At 40.4% G+C, this 24,687-nt stretch overlaps 1 long non-coding RNA gene across 1 annotated transcript in view; it reads right to left on the bottom strand.

The window, feature by feature from the left end:
• Positions 1-575: 575 nt before the first annotated feature.
• Positions 576-24,687, bottom strand: part of LOC129697398 (uncharacterized) — a 91,788-nt gene continuing 67,676 nt past the window's right edge. The window contains exon 4 of the long non-coding RNA XR_008723518.1: positions 576-786. This is a non-coding gene — a long non-coding RNA (uncharacterized LOC129697398). The remainder of the gene's footprint in view (positions 787-24,687) is intronic.

The following is a 24,687-nucleotide window of genomic DNA, read 5'->3' on the forward strand; positions in this document are numbered from 1 at the left end:
TGTGGTATAAATAGTAATTAAAAAAATTATGATGACCCTTTCGGGATTTGTCCTTGTATGTACGTGATGGGATATTTACTCTCAGTGGAGAGAATCTGGGGAGTTTTAACAAAATAATTCACTGGTATGGCTAATAAGATAAATCTGTAGGAATATTCTCGCAATGGGAAGAATAATGTTAAAGAACTAAAATGTTTTTTTTTAAAGCAGGCTGATGAAGTTTTTACTTGCCCAGTTGTTGGCTGAAGTGTATTCAGTATTTTCATTTCTAGAAGGAAGATTTTGTGACTCTGAATGTTGATGCAATAGAGAGTGAAGCCTCAGAGTGCATACTTAAAATTATAACAAGGGGTCTCATTAAAATTCATCTCAGGATCTTGGCTCTTTGGTTCAGAATCTAAGTTTCATCTTGTATTCATCCTTACAGCAGTTTTACTCATCAAATTTCAGCTTAAGCCAGGGCCATTTTCAAATGTTTTATTGCTTTATTGCCTTTAGGAACATGGGGTCATGTTGAGATCTCAATTGACTTAAGTTTTGATGCATGAGAAAAGGATAACACATTTTCTTATAGAGTTGTTTATATGTTTCAAGTAGGTATAATGATGTGGGATTTGCTGGTAAATACCAGTGATTCTGAGCAGGACTGCCTTTATTTACCTGCTTAAACAGAGATCAGTGTTGCCAAGGTTCCCCTTCATTTGCCCTCAGGATTGGACTCTTGCATCATGCTGCAGAACCTTGTACAGGTTCCGGCATCACTTTGATTTCAATGAGGATAGGAAGCTGTGGATATAAAACAAAAGTTAACAATTTAATTATTTTACTTTAGTTAATTTTTAAAATATTTCCTCAACTTTATTTTCTTTTTTTAATGTAATCACATCATAAATAAACATCAATCATTTTAATTAAAGAAATGTTTAATTAAAATGTAATAATTTTTGTTTCAGTTTCAGCGACGGTCTATTTTATTCATTGTTCAGATTAAGCCAATGATACAATGATAGTTCAGACCAGTTAAATAGGCAGTTTGGAACTTCACATCTCCCTATGCTTTTCATAGACACAGGGAAATCTTGAGTATCAATTCCAGGTGAGGCAGGGTGGTGCAGGGGGGTTGCACAGAAGCCCTGTGCTAATAGCGGCAGGAATGAACCACCTCAAAAAACTATTCATGCACATCACCCGCCAGGCACTTTCTTCTCCATCTGTGGTAGAGTGCACAATTCCTACATTGGCCTCATCAGTCAATTCAGAACCTACAAAAACCAGAGTGCAAGTGTCATCTTCAATCCAGAGTGGATGTGCAGAAGATGTTTCCACTACTGGGGAGTCTAGGACTAGAGGTTATAGCCCCAGAATAAAAGGACATCCCTTTAGAAAGGAGATGAGAAGCAATTTCTTTAGTCAGAGGGTTGTAAATCTGTGGAATTGATTTCCACCGATGGCTGTGGAGGTGGTCAATGTCTATTTTAAGGCAGAGATTAATAGTTTCTTGATTAGTACAGGTGTGAAGGGTAATGGGGAAAAGGCAGGAGAATGGGGCTGATGGAAAGATAGATCAGCTGTGATTGAATGACAGAGTAGACTTGATTGGTTGAACGGCCTAATAACATGAATTTATGAACTTATGAAATGATGACACTTCTGCTTCCATTTCTCATTCTCTTCATGGCTATGAATACCCATGGCCTCTGCCGCTTTTTTCTTCAGCGGATCTGAGAAAAAAAAAACAGAGTGCAAACAAAGTGTGACAAAAGTTTGCTCAACCTCACCTGGGATTGAGGAGAAAAATAATAAGACAGAACCTTGCAATCATGCAACGTCAGCAGGGATAATGTCATATTATTATGTGTTCAATAATGCGCGCCCCAGAACTTACTATTTTCCACTGCTGGACTGCAATGCCTTCCCAGTGGCACTCTGCCCTGTTGTTGGCAAAGGGATGAGCTCATTAACGTCAGAAATATCCCTGTCTTTCACGTTCTTTGTGAGCCATTTCTCCAGAAATAGAAGGAGTGAATTGGGTGAAGTCTCAGCATTCAAAACTGACCCCCAGGTGGTATAGAAATATTGAACATAGGAAACAGAGACAGTCGGCTCTTGCCGTGTTTAAGGATGTGATTAAGCTAGACAGGGTGCAGATAAGATTCACAAGGATGCTGCCAGGACTGGAGGGTTTGAGTTATAACAAGAGGCTAGATAGGCTGAGACTATTTCCCCTGGAGCAAAGGAAACTAAGGGGTGACCTTATAAAAGTTTATTAAAGCATAAGAAGTATGGATAGCATGGATGGTTACAGTATTTTCCCCCAAGGTAGGGTCATTGGTTTAAGGTGAGAGGGAAAAGATTTAAAAGGGACCTGCGAGACATGGTTTTCACACAGAGGGTGATGGGTATGGAATGAGCTGCCAGAGGAAATGGTGGAGATGGGTACTAATACAATGTTTATAGGATATTTGGACATGTTCATGGATTGACAAGGATTAAAGTGGTGTAGGCAAATGCACAAGATCAGGAAGGCACTTTGGTCGGTATGGATAAGTTGGGCTGAAGGGCCTCATTTCCATGCAGTGTGACTTTATGACTACATGACGTGGCTGATTCTACCCTTGAATAACACCTAGCTGCTTGATACTGAAATCTTCTGATTCACTCAGTCTACAGCCTCATGTTCAACGCTGAGGCCATTCCCATGAATGTCAGCCTTGTACCTACTCAACAATGAGAAGCTACAATTTTCTGAGGGAAAGAATTTCAAAGATTTACAATCCTGTAAACAATTTTTTTTCCCAACACTCCTTATTCAGTGACTATAACTCTTAGTTCTAGATTCTTTAACATGAGAAAATACATGTTCAGTAACTACCGTGCCAATCCTTTTCACAAACCTAGCAACTCCATGGAGTCGTGGGTGACTTACTGCCACTACCGTGCACTCTGAGTTGACTAGTGAACCATATGCAGATGCGGTAGAGATTGGCACAGGTGAGAGAAATGGAGCATGAGAGGGTAGAGGGTAAATTGGTGAGAGGGCGGAGGATAGGGAGAGTTGTGTTCTTGCTTGCACCTACCACTTGGCTTGCACTTGGCCTCCATGTGCTCTTGTCAGAGAGATTTGGAAATTATCAGTGTATTCCAGGATGCACCTTCACCAGTGTATTCCAGGATGCTCCTACACAAAATGCTGGAGTAACTCAACGGGTCAGGCAGCATCTTTGGAGAAAAGGCATAGGTGATGTTTTGGTTCGAGACCCTTCATTAGACTGAGAGTCAGGGAGGGGGAAACTAGAGGTATGGGAAGGTACAGAGCAAAGCAGAACCCACATCGATGACTCAGGAAAGAGGGAGTCAACAATGGTCCATTGTTGGCTGGGGACGAGGTGATAACAAAGGAATGCAAACGGTGAAATTAGGAAGAAGACTAGGGTAGGGGAGGGACGGAGAAAGAGGAAATGCAAGGGTTAGTTGAAGTTAGGTAAATTAATATTCATGCGCTGGGGTGTAAGCTGCCCAAGCAAAATATGAGGTTCTGTTCCTCTAATTTGTGTGTGGCCTCACTCTGACAGTGGAGGAGGCCCAGGACTGAAAGGTCAGTGTTGGAATGGGAAGGGGAGTGAAAATGTTTAGCAAAGGGGAGATTGGGAGAACTGGGAGCTCCTTCATCACACAGATTAGTCATAGCCAAACGTTGCCAGTCAAAGTCAGTCAGTCTAAAGGCCAGTCAGTTAGAAGAAGGGTCGAGACTCGAAACATCTTCATGTTAACCAGAGATGCTGCCTAACCTGCTGAGTCACTCCAACACTTTGTGTCATTTTGTGTATTAATCAACATCTGCAGTTCGTTTTTTTCTACATTTTGACATTGCCATGAGATGATGCAGTGCTTCCTATTTATCCAGGAGGTTCTCAGGGTGTATTTGAACTTTGAGGTCCTGTTATACTGGAAATTATTTGCGATGATCAAGGTCAGATTGGGAGGAGTTCCCCCCGCCACGGGTACCATGTAATCCCATGCTACCTGCTCCATGGTCAGATAGTCGGCGACTAAACCGTCTCCTCCACCTGGTTTGCCAGGTGAGGAGGGGGCTGTGACCCCCAGCAGGACCAAAAACAAGACCTATCAAAGGGTGGATGAGCTCCTAGTGAGCCAATGGCCATCCACACATCAGTAGAAGTTGTGATCACTGTCGTACATAGCATTGTAAAGCATGATGTTTTCATCGATGATGATGATGATGATGATGATGATGATGATTAAGGTTGTGAGTAAAGTGCATATTTAGGGAGATTGATATCAGACATAGATGATGTGGCCTGATCTTTGAGGCTGATGGAAAGCGATCAGAGACTGGACGTGCATGCTTAGAGGAGGATATTATGATACAATACATAGAAACATAGAAACATAGAAATTAGGTGCAGGAGGAGGTCATTCGGCCCTTAGAGCCTGCACCGCCATTCAATATGATCATGGCTGATCATCCAACTCAGTATCCCGATACTGTCAATACGATCGAACTTTGTTTAACCCAAGAGGGAAATTGATCAGGGATGAATAAAGTTCTATCATATCATATCGCAATATCCTCCTCTAAGCATGTCCAGTCTCTGATCGCTTTCCATCAGCCTCAAAGATCAGGCCACATCCTCTATGTCTGATCTCAATCAATTCTGGAGTACTTCAGGATTAAATGTTGTTCACAGGCCATGGACTGTGCCTGCGATCTCCTGCACAGCAGAAGATGCCCACAGTCCTGCAGCAGTCAGCAAATCCAACCCGCAGGTCTTCCAAATAATACATGCTGTAAATAAGTTGAATGATTATTAGTTGGGGAAGTCCTGTATACAGGAGGCTCGAAATCATTATTGTTCAGTGGACCTGCTGGGTTATGTATGCTTTAATTTGATGATTTTTTTTCAGTCTCCACATTCTTGCAAACACAGCTCAATTTTATTGAAGCTCTTCTCAAATGACAACCTCCTTTCCCCTTGGTTATAGAATTTTCCCAGGCCCATACCACTTCCCCTCAATCACAGTTGCAGAGAGTTGATGTAGCGGCTGATAACAGTGGGAGAATGTAGCCTTATCACCCTCTCTGGCACTGGAAGTTTTTATTAAATGGTGCGGCATCATTTCAGGCACTCCAACCAAATATTTCTCTTTCAAATAGGATTTCAATGGACATCTTCCCATGAAAATATAAATGCAATGATCCACAGATCGTTGACAGTTGCACTTCTATTGAGCATCAGCTCGAGTAGTCACTGCAAATTCACTGCACTGTTTGGAATCCCGGGGCCCTTGTTTCTTTCTTCAGCTCGCTCAATGCATTTAAGATAATTAGAGTCCTTCACGTATATCAGAGTTTTCACTTTAATAGTTCCTTGCTGCTATTCAGGACATTAACGTTTTAAAACGGCTTCTAAAAATTACGCATCTGGAATGTAGTAATGAATAAATACTCAAATCCAGTAGAGTGAAAAGGAGGAAATAGCCACAAACAGTGATATCCTGAAGGGATGTAGCTAATTAAAGGCTATTTCCTGCCTTCTGACCATTTGCAAATATTTTCTGCTACAGGAGGTCTAACTCGCCAGTTTATTTCACTAAGATACTCCCTCAGGCCTGAAAGGACACAGTCAGTATTACCGAAAACAGGGAAAGAGCACCAACAGTTCTCCATCATGTGATTAATTTCTTCCAGTCAGTATTCGGAATGAGTCAACAAACATCCAAACTATCTTGAGCAAACATAAGCTTTATATACACAATGTGGTATGAATGTGTACACACATGCATAGGATACACACATCTGTTTACCACTAACCTCCCCACAGCAATAGACACATGTTAGAGGGATTACAAACATGTTATAATTCTAGCAAAAAATAGTATCAGCTTCTTAGCTGTATTCCAAAGTTTCTCTCCAAAGTGAAATTACTATCCTCTATGTAAAATAGTTTCATATTCCTCAGTAGATTAAATGAACATCAGATCAATATGGTATTCAGAAATTAGAAATCTTCGATGAAAATAGTCTGAGAATTCTAAATTTATGCTTTGAAATAGATAATAGTTTTTTTTATTTTAATACTGGGCAATCATTTCAATACAATGTCTTGTAACTCAGTTCCTGCATCTGTACCATATAATCCGATGCCTAATGGCAATGAAACATCATTAGATGTGAACCTATGAAATGTTTCTTACAGGGGTAAAATATAGTTGCGGTTATTTTTATTTTGTATGCCTGAATCAATGGAATTCCTCAGAATTAAATGTATATCCTTTGAACAACTGGACATAATACAGGGGGGTGTGTATGTGTGTGTTTGTATATATATATATATATATATATATATATATATATATATATATATATATATATATATATATATATATATGTGTGTGTCTGTCTGTGTCAGTGTGTATATGTATGTGTGCATTTGTCTGTGTGTGTGTCTGTGTGTTTGTTTGTCTGTGTTTGTGTGCAAGTATGTGTGTGAGTGTATGTGTGTGTATATGTGTGTGTTTGTCTGTTAATGTGTGTGTGTAAATATATGCATGTATGTGTGTCCTTGTCTGTGTCCATGTGCATGTATGTGTGCATGTTGGTGTGCCCTTATCTGTGTAGATGCATAAAAATGCAAAATGCAGGAGTAACTCAGCGGGACAGGCAGCATATCCAGAGAAAAAGAATGGGTGACATTTTGGGTCGAGGCCCTTCTTCAGACTGAGAGTCAGGGCAACCAGCATATTAACCAGCATCTGCCATTCTTTCCTGCACACTCTCTGTATATGCACGTTGTGCCTCTGTGTGTGTTTATATGTTTGTGTGTGTATACATCATGTCTGTGTATCTGTGTGTGTGTGTGTTTGTGTTTGTATGTGTGTGTGTATGCATGTCTGCGTCTGTGTATGTGTGTAAATGCGTGTGTGTGTGTGCGTGTGCATGTGTGTGCATGTGTGTGTCTGTGTGTGTGCGTGTCTGTGTGTGTGTGTGTGCTTATGTTGTCTGTGTATGTGTGTGTGTAAATACATGTGTGTGTGTGTGTATGTGTGTTTGTGTATGTCTGCATATGTGTACGCATGTATGTGCCTGTGTGTGTATATGTGTGTGTGTATGTGTATACACGTGTCTGTGTGTATATGAGTGTATATGTGTGTGTGTCTGTGTGTACGCATGTCTGTGGGTGCGTGTGTATCTGTGTGTGTGTCCGTGTGTGTGTGCGCATATGTGCCTGTGTGTGTACGTGTCTACGTGTGTGTACGCATGTCTGTGTCTGTGTGTGCTGGGGAAGTAGGGGATACTGGGAATGATGTTCCATTCTTACATGCAGCACATACGAGCAAGTGATGTCAAATGGATATAGATTCGGTGTGACGGCTCCACAGCCAATAATCTGAGAAGCCCTGATTGGTTATGACTGCCTTGCAGTTTGCCATGATGCATACAGTATGCGAAATTCCCATCTGCCCCTACGTCTGCCCACCAGTCATCCTGCCACATTGGCAAAAGAAGACCCAGTGGCGAGCGGAAGATGAACAGAGGTGCGGACGCCTTTGCCTGAGACCAAATATCTTCTGACAATGTTCACGTTCAGTTAGGGTCCAGAGTGCTTGTAGCTGTCACTTGTGATAAATGATAGAAATCCCATGTCTGAAGAGGAAAAATGCCACAGGATAAAATGCCACAGCTCTTTCTTTTAAAAGGAAATGAATTTTTTGTAAAAAATTGACTACAGGAAGATTTTTTTTTCTCTCTCCTATTGACTTGCACAGTTCAAGATAAATTTGGTAACAGTCAATCCCCGTTAACAAAATAACATATCCGCCCTGCAGATTTTAGTCATTCCTCAGGAATATTTGCTCAGTATATTTTCATTTAAATGTTAGCACAGTGCACTGCACAATTCAATGCTATTCAAACTAAGAATTTTGGCAGAACAATTTGGGATTGTGTGTACAAATTAAACAGCTATAAACACCAATAGAGCTATCTGAAAATCCTCATTCATCTTACAGTTTGTCGGATTTAAATGATGTTAAACATAAAATACACAAGTAAAAATTGGAAAGCGTAGAAGGTTATAAGGTGATCTTTAGTGACTAAAGCACAACTTTAAAACCCATTGTATGGGCTTCCAAAATCTGATGCAATGTGCCTATATGACGTAATCTGGATATGCCTATAAACCTCTTTCATATTGGACACATTACTGGTTTGCATTTCATGCAAAATTAAGGGATTAGTGGAGTGTCTGGTCAGTGTTCCAGATGGGCTGAAAATGTTTCTCCGGTTTTGCAGAAAGATAAAAACCAGAGAGGGCAAATTAAGAGCACCTTATAGATGGAGGTGGGGGAATTATTAATGGGAATAGAGAAATATAGAGGACATTAAACAGATACTTTGCCTATGTTTTTAAGAAGGAAGACACAACATTTTATTTTGGCAGAAATACTACAGAACTGAAAAAGATAAACTGGAACAAAAATAGTAATAATAGTAACGTGGCACTGGAGAGGCCTGTGAGAGTGAAATGCAATAAATCTCAAGGAAATTATGATCTACATTTTGGAATTTTGAAAGAAGTCACAATAGATTTAGTGTATTAAAAAAGGTAGCAGAGCCTGGAATAGTTTCAGCAAATTGAAGGTTCAAATAAGTTTCACTATTTAAGAACAGAAGATAAAACAGAAAATCCTATTAACCTAACCACAAGAGTGGGAAAAATCTGAACACAGAAACACGGAACTGTAGATGCTGGTTTACAGAAAAAGACACCGAATGTTGGAGTAACTTATTGGATCAGGCAGCATTGCAAGAAAACATTGATAGACACCCTTATTCAGCACTGAAACCAATGATGATGTTATAACAGAACATTAAAAAAAAGACTAATATAACTGAGCAGAGCCAGTATTAACATTTTTTGACTAATCTTATACTTTTTGACTTCAAATAATTAAAATAGGATTTTCAGAAGTTCATCAGTGATAACAGCAGAATTAGGCAATTTGGTCCATCAAGTCTACTCCACCATGTCTAATCTATCATTCCCTCTTATCCCCATTCTCCTGCCTTTGCCCTATAACCCCTGACTCCCCTACTAGCCATAAGGTTCAACATAAGAGACTGGTCACATAGTGAGAACACATGGTACTGGACTTAAAATACTGGAACTGAGTAAGAATTGGTTATCAGACAGAAAAAGAGTTGAAAATAGCCAATGTTTCTCTGAGGCTGGCAGACTTAAACAAACAGGAGTAATGCATGGAACAATGCATGAACTTTAGATCTTTACTATGATTTGTTTGGTAGAGGAGTGGATGGGGGTAGGGAGAGGGGGAACGATAGTCATTTTCCATGTTTGTTGATGATAAAAAACACAGGACTAGTTTGTGGAATTGTGAATTGAAAGAAGGATGTAAAGAGGCTTGAATGAGTCACAGGCAAGCTGAATGAGTAAAGAAATACATTGAATATCAGGAGGAAACAGTGAGATCATCCACTTTGGTGCAATAAATAAAAAGCAGTGTGTTTTTAAATGGTTACAGACAGAAGATGTTGATACTTAATCAGACCAAGTAGTCTCATACAAAAGCAACTTAATGTTAAACAGCAGGATGGTGGTGCAGCAGTAAAATTGATGTCTGTACGAAGTTTGTACGTTCTCCCCGTGAACTGCGTGGGTTTTCTCTGAGAACTTTGGTTTCCACCCACACTCTAAAGACATGTAAGTTTGTAGGTGAACTTGTTTGGTATAAATGTAAAAATTGTCCCTAGTGTGTGTAGGATAGTGTTAATATGCAGGGATCGCTGGTCAGTGTGGACTTGGTAGGCCAAAGGGTCCGTTTCAACGCTATATCTCTAAACTAAACTAAACTAAATTAAATTAGAGGATTTAACAAGAAGAAAGAAGTCTTACTGAACTTGTTTTCAGATTTGGTGGGACTTCATCTGGAGTATTATGTGGAGTTTAGTCTTTGACCTCAGAATGGATATGTTAGCCATTGGCGCTGCACAATGAAAACGCAACAGGATAATTCCTGGTGATAATGGATAGTCTCGTTAATCTCTATTTTGTATGAAGGGAGTATAAAGAGGCTTGTGTTGTATTCCATAAAGTTTAGAAGAATGAGTTGTGACCTAATTGAAATTTACAATGTTTTTGTAGGGCTCAAGATGATAGATGCAGGGAGAATATGTTCCCTTACTGAGGAGACTAAGAATAGGGGTCACCGTCTCAAAATAAGAGGAAGGCCTGATATAAGAAGAAACTTCTTCTGAAAGTGGCAAATCTTTGTAATTCTCAACCATGGAGAGTTGTAAAGGCTGCCTTTGAGTTCAGTCAAATCAGAGATAGATTGATTTTTAGATATTAGGAGAAACAAGAGATAAAATAATTTTGTGATGGTGTAGGAACATATAGCTGATTGAAACGATTGGCTAAGAATAGCAGAACAAGAGTCCAATGGACTATTTCTGATCCTGATTCATATTCTTACATTCTTAGATTTAAATAAACTGGGCAGAGGATGGGAAGGCTTTTTCTAAATGTTGGGTATTTTATCTTTGAGGAGATTAGTTTTTTGTCAATGCATGCCAAGATTATTTGTAGCTCTTTTAATTCTGCTTTGCTTTTTATCTTATTTTATGCAGGTAACCTGCTTCTCTGTTTTACAAGATGACAGTTTTTCACCACTATTATCACTGAATGTTTTTTTGCATAATTGGTGAATTTGGCCATCCTCTTTCAAAATTATGTAGGAGGGCATTTAAGAGTTATTAAGAGTTGTACATTCTCCACGTGATCCCATGGGTTTTATCCAGGTGCTCCGTTTCCCCCCACACTTCAAAGATGTACAGGTTTGTAGGTTGATTGGCTTCAGTAAAAAAATTGTAAATTGTCCACAGTGTGTAGGATAGTGTTAGTGTATGGGGTGATCACTGGTCAGCATGGACACGGTGGGCCAAAGAGCCTGTTTCCGCACTGTATCTCTAAAGTCCAAAGTCTAAAGGCATAGATCAAAAGTCAATGTGAAGTCGATTTAAAAGCTTATTATAATCCATATGCATAATGATGAGGTATTTGTATTAAATAATACTGAATGAGAAGACTTTGATGACTGTTATAGAATCAAGCAACCTTCAACATCATTGTAAACAAAGTCTCTTGTTGATGGATGTTAAGATAACCAGGAAACTATGCCAATATTTAATACACATATAACATTTACACATATTTTATACACATATAAAAGATCAGTCAGGTCACCAATGTTGTGTCGGTTCAAAGATATATACAGTCTGTACTTTATAGGAGACTTGTTATGATTCAGGTGAAAAAAAATCATGTAGCCAACTTGACCAAGAGCAAGCGCTGTCTGCGGAGGGCGCTCAGCATCGCCAAGGACTGCTCTCACCCCAACCATGGACTGTTTACCCTCCTACCATCCGGGAGGCGCTACAGGTGGTCTCTCCGTTGCCGAACCAGCAGGTCGAGGAACAGCTTCTTTCCGGCGGCTGTCACTCTACTCAACAACGTACCTAGGCGACTGCCAATCACCACCCCCCCCCCCCCCCCCGGACACTTATTATTATTTATTCAAATCGTTTGCTATGTCGCTCTTCAATGGAGATGCTAAATGCATTTCGTTGTCTCTGTACTGTACACTGACAATGACAATTAAAATTGAATCTGAATCTGAATCTGAATCTGAAAGGCACAATTGACACGGCCAAAGTCCTTCATAAACTCACCTGCAAGCTTCATTAACTTTATGTCTGGTCCTTTGAAAAAGCAGCAGTCATATGAATATGTTCAACAATATCTATCCAAATTTAGTACCATCCACAAATCCTTGGATCTGGACCTGTGAATATCTTAGCAATTTCCCGTATTACCTCATGGTAATTGAAATCTAACAACTTCAAAATCTGATGATGCTAAGACATACCTGGCCAAATGTTGCACTGTCTTTCATCTGGCTTTCCAGTCTATGACATAACATTACGAAGATCACACATTTCCTAACCAGGGACTCTGTTTTCCCAGTAAGAGGGAGAAATTAAGTGGATGGTTGATGAACTTAAATTACTTCCTCTTGTGTGGCATTCTGTGCCCCTGTGCAGGGCAGAACTTTTGGAGATGTGGATAAAGCTGATGACATGAAACTGTGAATGATAGTAGTGATGAATTGAATTTAAGGGAATGTCGACAAGCTAAGTGACTGAACAGTAACATGGAGTACAATATGGCAAAAAGTGAAGTAATCCATAAAGTAGCAGCATGTAAACAAGCCTTTGGTCCCTCATCTCTTTGCCAATCTATGAGAACCAATCTATACTAATTGCATTCCTTGGCATCTTGACTGATTGCAGGGGTGGGAGGAAAGAAAGCTAGATGAGTGGAGGGCCATGACATGCATGGTGGATCATAGGCAAACACAGGTGAAAGGGGGGGGTTGGTACAAAAGCCAGAGGTGAACACACACAAGTGCATGTTTAAATACTTCTTCAATATCGTGAGAGTACTTGCCTCCGCAAAACGCTTTGAGTAGATATAGATTTCAACCACCTTCTGGTTTAAAGTGTTTTCTCAAATCCCCTCCACATATTCTATTTTTATCTTAAATCTATGTCTTCTGATCATAGCACACTGGATAAAGGGGAACATTTTCTTATCAGCTATCTACTCCATGCTCCTCATCATTATTGTATACCTCCATTAGGTTACTGCTCAGCATTCTCTGCACCACAGTATACAAACACAGTCTATTTAGTAATGGTGTCAGGGGTAATGGGGAGAAGGCTGGAGAATGGGATTGAGAGGGAAAGATAGATCAGCCATGATTGAATGGCAGAGTAGACTTGATGGGCCAAATGGCCTAATTCTTCTCCTATAACATAAACATGAACTTACTCAATCTCTGCTCATATCTGAAGCATTCCATCTTAGGCAACATACTGATGAATCTCCTCTGCACTCTCTCCAGTGCAATCATATACTTCCTATTGGGTGGTGCAGTACACCACGTGTGGCCTTAATTGTTTAATTAGATTGTACAATAACATCCCTGCACTTGTATTCAATGCTTCTGCTAAAGAAGGCAAGTAATCACCTGATCCACACACCCTGCTGCCTAAAGGGATCCATAGATATGTGTACCGAGGTCCTTCTATTCCTCGTACTTCTACGAGTCCTATCATTGAGTATATTTTTTGTCTTTGATTACAAAGAAACTAGTAACTGCACATCCTGGTTTACAAAAAAAGACACAAATTGCTGGAGAAACTCAGCAGGTCAGGCTGCAATGCTAGAGGACGCGGAGAGGTGGTTTATCAGACTGGGACCCTTCTTTGGGTTGATTGTAATGGGAGGAGCCTCACAATCAGTTTGAATAAGGGTCCTGACCCAAAATGTCAACTTGGGTGCTTCAGAGATGCTGCCTGACCTGTTAAGTCACTCCAGCACTTTATATCCATTGTTGTGAATTTTTATTTCTTAACTGACCTGAGCTATCACATCACCCACCGTACCTATATCATATTATTCCATCCTATTTCACCAATCACATTAACATAGGTTCCTGTGTTTTACTTTCAGTTCTGAAGGCGGGTCCATATTAGCCAATATATTTATATGCTTTCAGATTTCATTATAATTTTGGTTCAGATTTCTGAAATCTGTAAGCATTTGCTTTTCATGCTGATTTCGTTCTTTTGTATTTCCAAAAACAAACTCTTTATTGAGTTTTTGAAGGAAAATCTATTGTTAGTTGGGATAGGCTGTGTCACTTGATGTTTCTCTCATTTTCAGGTTGTAAGGCTGATGCAGTGATTTCCATTTACTATTCCATTCTCCTTACATTTTAGTGTTAACTATTCATTTCACGCAAACAAAGGCTAAAAACAGGAGTACATTGACATAAAAGTCCAAGCATAAACTGCTTGTTTCTGCATTAATTAGACAAGGGCTTTTTGTCCTTCAAACGTATACCACAAACAGTAATAAATATTTATTTTCATGCATTATACTACACTTTGTAGACTTACGCAGGCTGCACGGTGGCACAACGTTAGAGTTGCTGCCTTCCAGCACCAGAGACCTGGGTTCGATCCTGACCACGGGTGTTGTCCCTATGGAGTTTATACATTTTCTCCGTGACCACGTGGATTTTCTCTGGGTGCCCCAGTTTCCTCCCACACTCCAAAGACATACAGGTTTTGTAAATTAATTGGCTTCTGTAAAATTGTAAATGGTCCCTAGTGTGTAGGATAGTACTATTGTATGTGGTGATCGTTGGTTGACGCAGACTCTGTGGGCCGAAGGACCTGTATCTCTAAAGTCTAAATCTCCATTTAGCTGTTAAAGACCGTGTCCCCAAGCTGACAACAAAACCATTAGGAGTTTATGCCAGGACCTGCACTAAATAGCCTTGGGCATCTGGTTTGGTTTCTTGATGGCCTTCATGCATTACTCCAGTGATTCTAGGCTGAATATTTTGCTACAGTCTAAAGGCAGCTGTTAATTAAGTTACTTAATTAAAATTGCCCAGCAAATTTTAAAAGGACTTCCATGTTAAAATAATCCTTCTTTCACATCAGGAGACCAAAAGTATCATCCTTTGGGTTTTTGTGGAGAATAATGTTGGCATGTCCCTAGATAGTAAATTCTGAGAATCACAGCAACTTAAGGTCAAAGACTAGAAACACAGAAAATAGGTGCAGGAGTAGGCCATTCGGCCCTTCAAGTCAGCACGGCCATTCAATATAATCATGGCTGTTCATCTAAAATCAGTACCCCCCATTCCTGCTTTCTCCCCATATCCCTTGATTCATTTAGTCCTAATCGCTAAATCTAACTCTCTCTTAAATATATCCAGTGAATTGACCTCCACTGCCTTCAGTGGCAGAGAATTCTCCGGATTCACAACTCTCTGGGTGAAAAGCATTTTCCTCATCTCAGTCCTAAATGGCCTAGTAAGGAGATCATGGAATATTGTTGAAAGATGAGCAGTTGTCATATCCCATCTTCATCCAACTCCAGGACACATGGAGCAGAAGATGCCAGAGGTGAAAAAATTATTTGGTGTTCTAAATAGGAAAACGCCAAAATGATGGTCAATGATCTGATTAAAAAATGATGGGATATGCATGCATGCGAATGTACAGCTGCATTTTAATTATTCTTCCTGGCAAGACTTGGTTTGATTATTCATCACTAATTGTCCTTGAGTCACTTTCTTGAATCAGATTAGGAAATAGTTTCGCTCAAAACGCTTTGACTATATGTTTTCAATTCTAGTAGTTTAGTCAGTAGCAGTAAATGCTGGCAGTCATGCAATGTTCAGGGCATGTCTTTGTGCTCTTTTACTGTGGACCAAGTTTGTTGTACAACCTTCATTAAGGCTTTTCTCTGTAGCTCCTCATAAGTTAAGGTTTCTGACTAAACTGAATGAGAATCAGGACCGATGTTCGTTTTCAGCAATAATTGAACTTAACTGATCTCTTGCTCCTTTTTCATATTGCTTTACTTGCACTACTTAATGAAAGCGATATTCTCCTCCTACTGCCGCAAGTGACTGATCAAAGGAATTGACAGAAGTTGCTTAATGTAGTAATTGTTCTTCTTCATGATTAATTACCTGACTGCATTATTTAGAAGAGATTGCACATTCCCTTCATCATTGCCAAAGGGATTCAGGACAAATGTACTGTACTGCTAACAACAGAGAGGGTTCTTAATTTCCCAATTAGCTTTAAATAGTTTCCTCTAACTGTTAGTAAATGATTTAAAACATATTCCAGCTTACTTATTACGGAGTGCCAGCAGAATGCCAAAAAACAAAACTAATGTTAAGGATGGAGAACTGTGGTTGCATTTTTTTGTGAGAGTGGATTTTAATTGAATCGTTCAGCTGAACACAGTTGAAAATTTCCAGATGATTTTTTGCCAGTGTGCACCCAAACCAAAAAACAAGACCAGAAGTGAGGCACAGACAACGTATTTTGAATGATCTGCTGTTATTTTTTATCTCACAAAAGCAAGTCACAGTGGCCCCAAGAAGAGTGAAAGGTCATGAGGGTTTAAGTACAGTTTTGAGACTAATGCTAATAACAGGTGGACTCAGTGTTAGATCAGAAATTCCACATAGATCAGAGAAGCGACTTTACAACCCATGCCTCAGAAGCAGAGGTCCAAATAGTCTCCAGATCTGACAGCTCATATTGTTCCTCACTTTTAGACTGGTTTTGGTTTAGGCACGCACTGCCAAAAGATGGCTTCGAAAATTAACTGGGCTCAGTTCTGATATCCCAATTTACCTAGAACCGAATATCATGCCTTATATAACAAATAATTGTCATTTTGAATCAGTAACACAGCAAAACAATGGGACTAGACAAAGGGTCTCGACCCAAAATGTCACCCATTCCTTTTCTCCAGAGGTGCTGCCTGTCCCACAGAGTTACTCCAGCTTTTTGTGTCTATCTTTGGTCTAAAACAACGGGACCAGTCATGTAATCAATCCCAACAGGGAACAAAAAAATGTGGAGAGCCAAATAGATGGTAAAACTTCAGTAAATATTCATTTCAGAAGCAAAGGAGAAATAGCAAATCAAACCAGTGAACAGTATAACAATTATATTAATAAGGTCTCATATGCTGTTAGATTCCAAGGCGATATTCATGGCAAAATTACATGGCTAATCTCAAATATATATCTGCACACACAATCTACAGGATGGTTGCTGCAAGTTCAAACTTTAATCTGGAGCTAAAATAAAAGTTACAATAAAGTAAATCAGGTCTCGCTTTTATAACATTTGGTACAGCAGGCGCTTTGAACTTAACTCGTAATTTCTGTCCTAATTTGCTACTGACAGATCTGGCAGGCAGTGCTGAATACTTCAACACACAAAAACTTGCATCCACAAGTATAAAGGAATGTGAATGTTTGCCTTCAGGTTAAATAGACACAACTGTCACTCACTTGAAAGGAGAAGAGTGGAGTTGCATCATCAAATGGCAGATTCAGATGCAGTAGCATGTCAGTGACCTTAATGTGCTCAGTTTGTCATTTATTTTTCATCCAGACTCAGGGAAAAGTTTGAAAAAAAAAACCCCCGCAATCGGAAAGGCTGAAAAACAGCAAGCCGGCAAAAGAAATCCTGTTAGCTGTAAGTCGGCAGTTGTGCTAAGCTTGGCTGATTAATTATTGCTCATAATTTGCGCTAGGATTAATTAACTAATTAGAGACGAATGTCTGAAGGCAAAGTTATGGCTCTGCTTGTCAAACCCAGGGCTTTAATTATTTTGATATTTTTTCATTTTAATCACCCACTGAATCAGCAGCACACTGTCAGCTGTTGCAGCTGCAGCAGGCATAAGGAATTAAATGATTGTGGGTAACGTGCTGCCATTCTACCCGGGATAGCTATTAAAGAAAGACCATTTTCAGCAAAATCAGCCATTATTAGTATGGCGATAAGAGAACCAGAGTAATCATGCCACTTGCTATGCCATAAATAAGCCATTGCTTAGAAGTTGATGGATTGCTGATTAAGCAGCTCTCATGGTGTTTATCTGTAGCTCCACATCCATGGCCTGTTTGTGCTAACCCCCAGAACAATCATTCCAGTCAGATGTTGGGACCTGCTGCATTTGCAGCCTTCCTATACCTTGCATGGTGCGTGGCAAAAGATTGTGCTTGTGGCAGGCTCTTTGCATTGCTCTTGCACACGCAGAAAGACTTGAAGCTCTGCTCACCGTCACAAAAGCGAGCAATGGTTACTCCATCAATTAGAGGATTCCAGGAGACCACTCAGCTCATATCAATATCATCCAGGGATACAAAGAGAAACTTGCAGGATCATTGCTCAGGGTTGCAGATTGAAGGGGTGCACAAAGCCCATTTTCCAGTACATTTTTCAGCCTAAGAAAGGAATTGCTTGACAGGTGTTTCATTTGTCATAATCTGCCAATAGGATGATGGGAATATGGATTGAGTTATCAATTTACCCTTCCAACCCTAAATGAAGACCGTTGTGTCCCTTCGACCTCCCTCAAGAGAGATGCAACAAGACAGGGAAGTAAGATTCATATTTGCAGTTCTCATTCTATTCAGCTCATTTCAAAACTTGTTTTCCTCGGATATTAAATACACTAATTGGAAAGAGCCCCGTACCTCCAACACTCCCTCACAGGCAGCTGAGAACATACAAGATTCAACTTGTGACCTCCAAGTTGGACAGCCCATATACATAATTGCTTGGAATAAGCAAGAAAATAAGAATATGTAAATATAAAATAAGAAAATAAATATTTAACTAATGATAGGCAGAAAATGCTGGAGTAACTCAGCGGGACAGGCAGCATCTCTGGAGAGAAGGAATGGGTGACTAATTATCCACTCACTGTATAGCTCTATTTTCTGTCACTGTTTCCGAGTCGCCTTCTATTTTACTCATTGTATTATTAGGTTTATGTTTAAGTTTAAGTTTATTATTGTCATGTGTATTGAGGTGCCGTGGAAAGCTTTGTTTCGCATGCTATCCAAACAGATCAGATATACATAATTGCAAACTAGTCAAACTCAAGTACAATAGATGGAGATAAATACATTTTATGACAATAAGCTACAGATCAGCCATGATCTCTTTGAATGGTGGGACAGGCTTGAGCAGATAAATGGCCCATTATTACTCAGCATTACTCACTGTTCTCCAGGTGTTCTCAAACACGGTTCTGTATAGATGAGATATTAGGGGATGGAACTTCAATCACGTGATCACATTTTTTGTGGTATTATGCAATTAAAGTTTAACATTGACTTTACTTAGAATGAGATGTGATAACGATCATTTCTGTGTCACTTCCCAGGTTATTATCCCAAGTGTGACAGGGAGTTTTTTTTTACCATTAGTCAGGTATGGAATGACAGGAAAGCTCCACTTCAAATCTAATGAAATAAATTGGACAGAAAGCTGCCTAAATGCCACAGACGGCTGTGGAGGCCAAGTCAATGGATATTTTTAAGGCAGAGATTGATATATTAGTACGGGTGTCAGGGGTAATGGGGAGAAAGCAGAAGAATGGGGTTGAGAGGGAGAGATAGATCAGCCATGATTGAATGGAGGAGGAGACACGATGGGCCGAATGGTCTAATTCTGCTCCTATAACATGAACTTATGAAGACCATGTTGTCCCAGTGGGCCACCAGTGCTTTAAAAAGGTAAACTAGGTTACAATAATACAGGTAAACTAGGTTTCTATAAAATCCTTTCAGGTTGTTTTCTTGTGCATCATTGAGGCTTTTGTTTAGAGATACTGCGCGGAAACAGGTCCTTTGGGCCAGCGAGTCCGCACCGACCAGCGATCCCTGCACATTAACACTATCTTACACACACTAGAAAACAATTTACATTTATACCAAGCCAATTAACCTGCAAACCTGTATGTCTTTGCAGTTTGGTGGCAACTGAAGATCTTGGAGAAAATCCATGCGGTCACAGGGAGAATGAACAAACTCTGTACAGACAAGCACCCATAGTCAAGATTGAACCCGGTTCTCTGGCTCTGTAAGGTAGCATCTCTACCGCAGTGCCACCGTGCTGCCCTATATAAACTCCAATGGTCCTGTCCTGTAAAAGTTCCACTCTCATGGGCTCCAGCTATGCCTGGCTTTTTGTCAATTATATCCAGCAGCCCTTGTTCCAAACATATACTGGCATCACAGCGCAACTCTTTCTCAACTGCATCGGGGCTGCTTCCTGCACACAAGCAGAACATTGATTTCATTAACTTTATAACTAGTTTCCACCCTGCCCTCAAATTGACATGGACTATCTGTGACACATCTCTCCCCTTCATTCATCTCTCTGTCTCCATCACAGGAGACAGGCTAACGACTGACATCTAATATAAACTTACTGACTCCCATCGTTATCCGGATTACACCTCCTCTCACCCTGCCTCCACAAAGACGCTATCCCCTATTCTCAATTTATTCAGCTTTGCCGCATCTGCTCCCAAGATGAAGCTTTTCATTCTAGGACATCCGAGATGTCCTCTATCTTTAGCAAACACAATTTCCTCCCCCCCCCCCCCCCCCCCCCCCCCCTCCCCCCCTCCCCACTGCTGTCATAGATGGACCCATCACCCATGTCACCTCTGTATCTCATAGTTCTGCTCTCACTCCTTTCTCCCCAGATTTACCGCACCTGCCTTCGGATCCAATACATCATCTTCCAACATTTCCGTCACCACAATCAGTCTGAAGAAGGGTCCCCGACCCAAAACATCACCTATCCATGTTCTCCAAAGATGCTGCCTCACGCAGTGAGTTACTCCAGCACTCTGTATATTTTAATACAAATCAGCATCTGCACGTCTTTTGTTTCTCTACGAAGGCTTGGCCTTAATTCTCTGATCCCCATGTCCAAACACAATACCTCCCTGGAACACCACTACAGCAACGTTTCCCTCCCCCACTCCAACCTCCCACTGGGTCCTCCTTAGTGGTCCTGATGCACATCACCGCCCTCTTATCCCACCTACTTACTCAGCTAATCCCAGCCCCCATCTCTTCTTGCAGAACAACGTTCAACCTATTCCTCATAACTTGCCTAGCTCACTGGTGCAGTTTTAACTTCTGATTGGATCTGTAATGATACCTCCTCTCCTTCCCAAATTCTCAATCCCAATCTTGGGATTTGGACGGGAGAGAGAAAACAAATGCCTCGCATAAACACAACAGGGGACTAAAAATATGCAATGCCCAGTAGTGCCCAAAATGTTAGATGCATCCAAATTTCTAGGCAAATTCCCATCTCTGTGCGTATTTCAATTTTAAAGTTTATTCTTTTGTTTTTATCATTTTCAATAACTTTCCTTGATCTTGCAAGGCTGCCTAGAGCTCACTGTTCACAGTATTCTGTTGAGAAGTTCTCACATCTACCTTTTTTTAGTACAAAACCTCAGTTTTTCCTACATTATAATGTGTCTATCATAATTTTGATTCCTCGATTACTATCTCTTTGTGGTTCAATACTTCAGGATAAATAATTTTTTTACAGTGGCCAATTAACCTACAATACCCTACGCCTTTAGGATGTGAGAGGAAACCAGAACACCTGGAGGAAACCCACGCCATCACGGAGAGAAAGTGTAAACTCCACATAGACAGCACCCAAGGTCATGATTGAACCCGGTCCCTTCTGGGGCTGTGAAGCAGTGACATTATTATTATTATTATTATTATTATTATTATTATTATTATTATTATTATTATTATTATTATTATTATTATTATTATTATTATATATATATATATATTGTTTATTGTTGTCACGCGTACTAAGGTACAGTGGGAAACTTTTTGTTGCATGCTATCCAGTCAGCAAAAAAACTACAGGATTTCAATCATATCATCCACAATGTACAGATGAAGGATAAAGGGTATAATGTTTAGTGCAAGATGAAGTCCAATAAAGTCTGATAAAGATAGTAGTCCGATTAAATATAGTAGCAGTGCCACTGTGCCGCGCGGTGCTATGATTATTGTTATTTATCTTGTTGTAAAGTTCAGTTCCCATTGCAGAGTAACAACTACATAGGGCAAGATCCTTTGCTGACCAGCGAGACGCCCAAGCTCATCAACCTCATACCCTGGGACCACACAGTTTGCCACTGAGTCTCTCCAAGTATGAGAGACCACTTTTGCTTCCAAATTGGTTTTGGCAGCCAGTAATGCCCTAAAACTAGCCGGCAACGATATTCTCAAACATCTGCACTCTATTAGAATAATTTTAATATCTCATTGATATGAAATAACGACATAAAAATATACGTGCATTTAAGGATAATGTAAACTAATTGAATTAAGCAGTCATTTCCTCCCATTCATTTCAATGAGGCCACAGCTCTTTTTGCTTATTCACTCCGGAAATGGAGTTTGTCACTAACTCTGTCCCATCTCTATCCTCAATTGTCCCTGATTTGTGCAGCCTGTCCTGAGATGTAACACACTAGCAAGCCTGGATTTAGATGTTGGTCAAACTGAGTAAGGATGGCAGATTTCCTCCCCAATAGGATAATAGTGAATTAGATGTTTTTTTATAACACACTAATAGCTTCACGGTTGCTGTTGCTAGCATTTTTTTTTAAATCTGGATTTATTAAATTTAAATCCCCGAATTGCCAGGGTGGAATTGGGCCTCATGTCTCTGGATTAATAATCTGGAACTCTGCTGCAGATCTATGACATCTACACTATGACATTCACAGAGGGTTAACATGGTGTAGTCAGTGGCCAAGTTTTTGCAGCCTAACAATCTAATGATGTCTGCACTGCCTCATTCAACTTCAGTATAGTTGTGTGGGGCAAGCATACTACTGGCTAAAGTGCAGTCCATGGAAAACAAGCTGCATGAACTTAAAGCTAGACTGACCTACCTTAGAGAACTGAGGGACTGCTGTTTGCTCTGTTTCACAGAGACATGGCTCACCCCTGACATATCAGACTGTGCCATTCAGCCCCAGGGCTTCTCCCTTCACCAGATGGACCGTACGGCGTCTTTGGTCAAGGTTGGAGGTGGTGAGCTCTGCTTTCTAATTAATACCTCATGGTGCTCAGCACCTCATGGAAGTTCATGCTCACTGGACCTGGAATATCTGACTGTGAAGTGCCGTCCCTACTACTTGCTGAGGAAATTCACCTCAGCTATCCTGACAGCAGCCAACATCTCTCCCCATGCGGATATAAAGCTTGCTCTGAATGAACTGTACTCTACTATCAATAGCCTTGAGACAAAACACTCCTAAGCTCCGGTCATTGCAGTCGGAGACTTCAATCAAGCCAACCTCCAGAGCGTACTATCAAAATACTATCTGCATATCCATTATCCCACCAGGGGCCAAAACACCCTTGACGATTACTACACATCCATAAAAATGTAGGGCAAGAGGTTTAGGACTCAGATGATGAGAGAATTCTGCATTTAAAAGGTGCTGAACACGTGGAATGTGCTAAAGGACCTGTCCCACTTAGGCGATTTTTCAGCGAACTGCTGGCGACTGTCAAGTTCCCGGCAGTCGCCTGAAATACCGGGAACTGGAACTGCGACTGTCAGAGTGGAACACACACACAAACACATCGCAAAGGCAGGGGTCGGGGAAAGCGGGGGAGCGCTGCCTGAAATTCACACGGTGCAAAGCCACGGTGATACAGAACACACCGCGATGAACAGGAATGTTAAGATGGCTAGCATAGTTTACAGTAAGTCCTTTAAAAGAGGGGGGATTGGAGAAGGGGGGAGCAGGAATGGAGACACTTTTAAGAAGCCAGACAACTTTTAATAAGCCAGAGATACACAGCTGTGAAGTTTGGCCAGCATTTAACATTACCGGTCGATTATCCTTGGTTCTGAAAACTCGTGCTTACATTTTTTTCCTGCAGTGAGCCAATGAAAATGACCGGTCAGCAAAGGCGAGTAACTAAAACTACCCACGACTACCTCAACTACCCATAACTACATGGTGACCCCACTACAACTGCACCTACGACTACAGGATGATCGATTTTCTCCATGGCGACCAATCTTTCAACATGTTGAAAAATCTGCGGTGACCAGAGGCCGCGACTATTTTCCAGAATGCAGGAACTCCTCGTGACCATGAAGGAGACTCACCAGAGACCACCAGCGAACATGTGGTGACCATGTGGCAATCATAAAAAGTCACCTAAGTGGGACAGGCACTTAAGGTTAGGTTTAGGTTTATTACAGTCACATGTACCAAGGTACAGCGAAAAGCTTTGTTTGCATGCACGCTTCTTGCTGCTTTTGCTATGTTTCTTTGGTTATTTTAAATTGAGCCGTTGCATGGGATAAGTCTTGACTGCGACTCAGATCACTACAAGCAGGAAAGATTCTCAGCCTGGTGTTCAGCCTTCCAAATATCCATTGTGTTTCAGTACCAGTGGAATGGAAAATGTAACCTTTCATCCCTGAAAGATTTTAACTCACATAGTTTAAACTTAATCATTATCCACTTCCCAACCCACCCCCTTCTCACCAGAGTCCAAAATCAACTTTAATTTGAGCTTAGAAGGTATCAAGCCCAAAACACAGCTATATTTTGTAGATAACTGGATTAGCTTGGATGTTAATAATGAGTTGGTCAATTTGCCCCTGGCAGTTGTTTAACACCAGAAGAGCGTTAATCCTCAAAGCTTTGATGTCTTATACATTGCATTAGTGTGTGGCACACCCTATTTTATCCTTAAAATATCCACCTCTTTAAAGATCATATTGGGTCTTCATTAGTAGTACCTATTACCAAGGTGACTTCCTCATGCCTGAAACGCTGAGGAGGAAAGCAAACATAAATACCATCTTCAATCTGTTTCTTTGTACCACTGCCAATATCTAAAAAAATATATGAAATAAAGCCCTGTTATATGTTGCGATTCGACTTTTTATGGCAAAGCTTTACTGGAGAAATGTTTCTGATGAAAAGTTTGCTTTTAAAAAAATGCAATAGCCATTTAAAATGAGTGGATTAACAACAATACACAATGCATTGCATTGGTAGGTAACATAGTACTTTTGTGGTAGTGGACAGTGAATTTGAGTGTCTGTAATTGTGTAAACAGCCTTAGAACTCGGGACTCAGC

This window comes from Leucoraja erinacea, chromosome 5, assembly GCF_028641065.1.
Source record: "Leucoraja erinacea ecotype New England chromosome 5, Leri_hhj_1, whole genome shotgun sequence".
In the NCBI taxonomy this organism is placed as follows: domain Eukaryota; kingdom Metazoa; phylum Chordata; class Chondrichthyes; order Rajiformes; family Rajidae; genus Leucoraja; species Leucoraja erinaceus.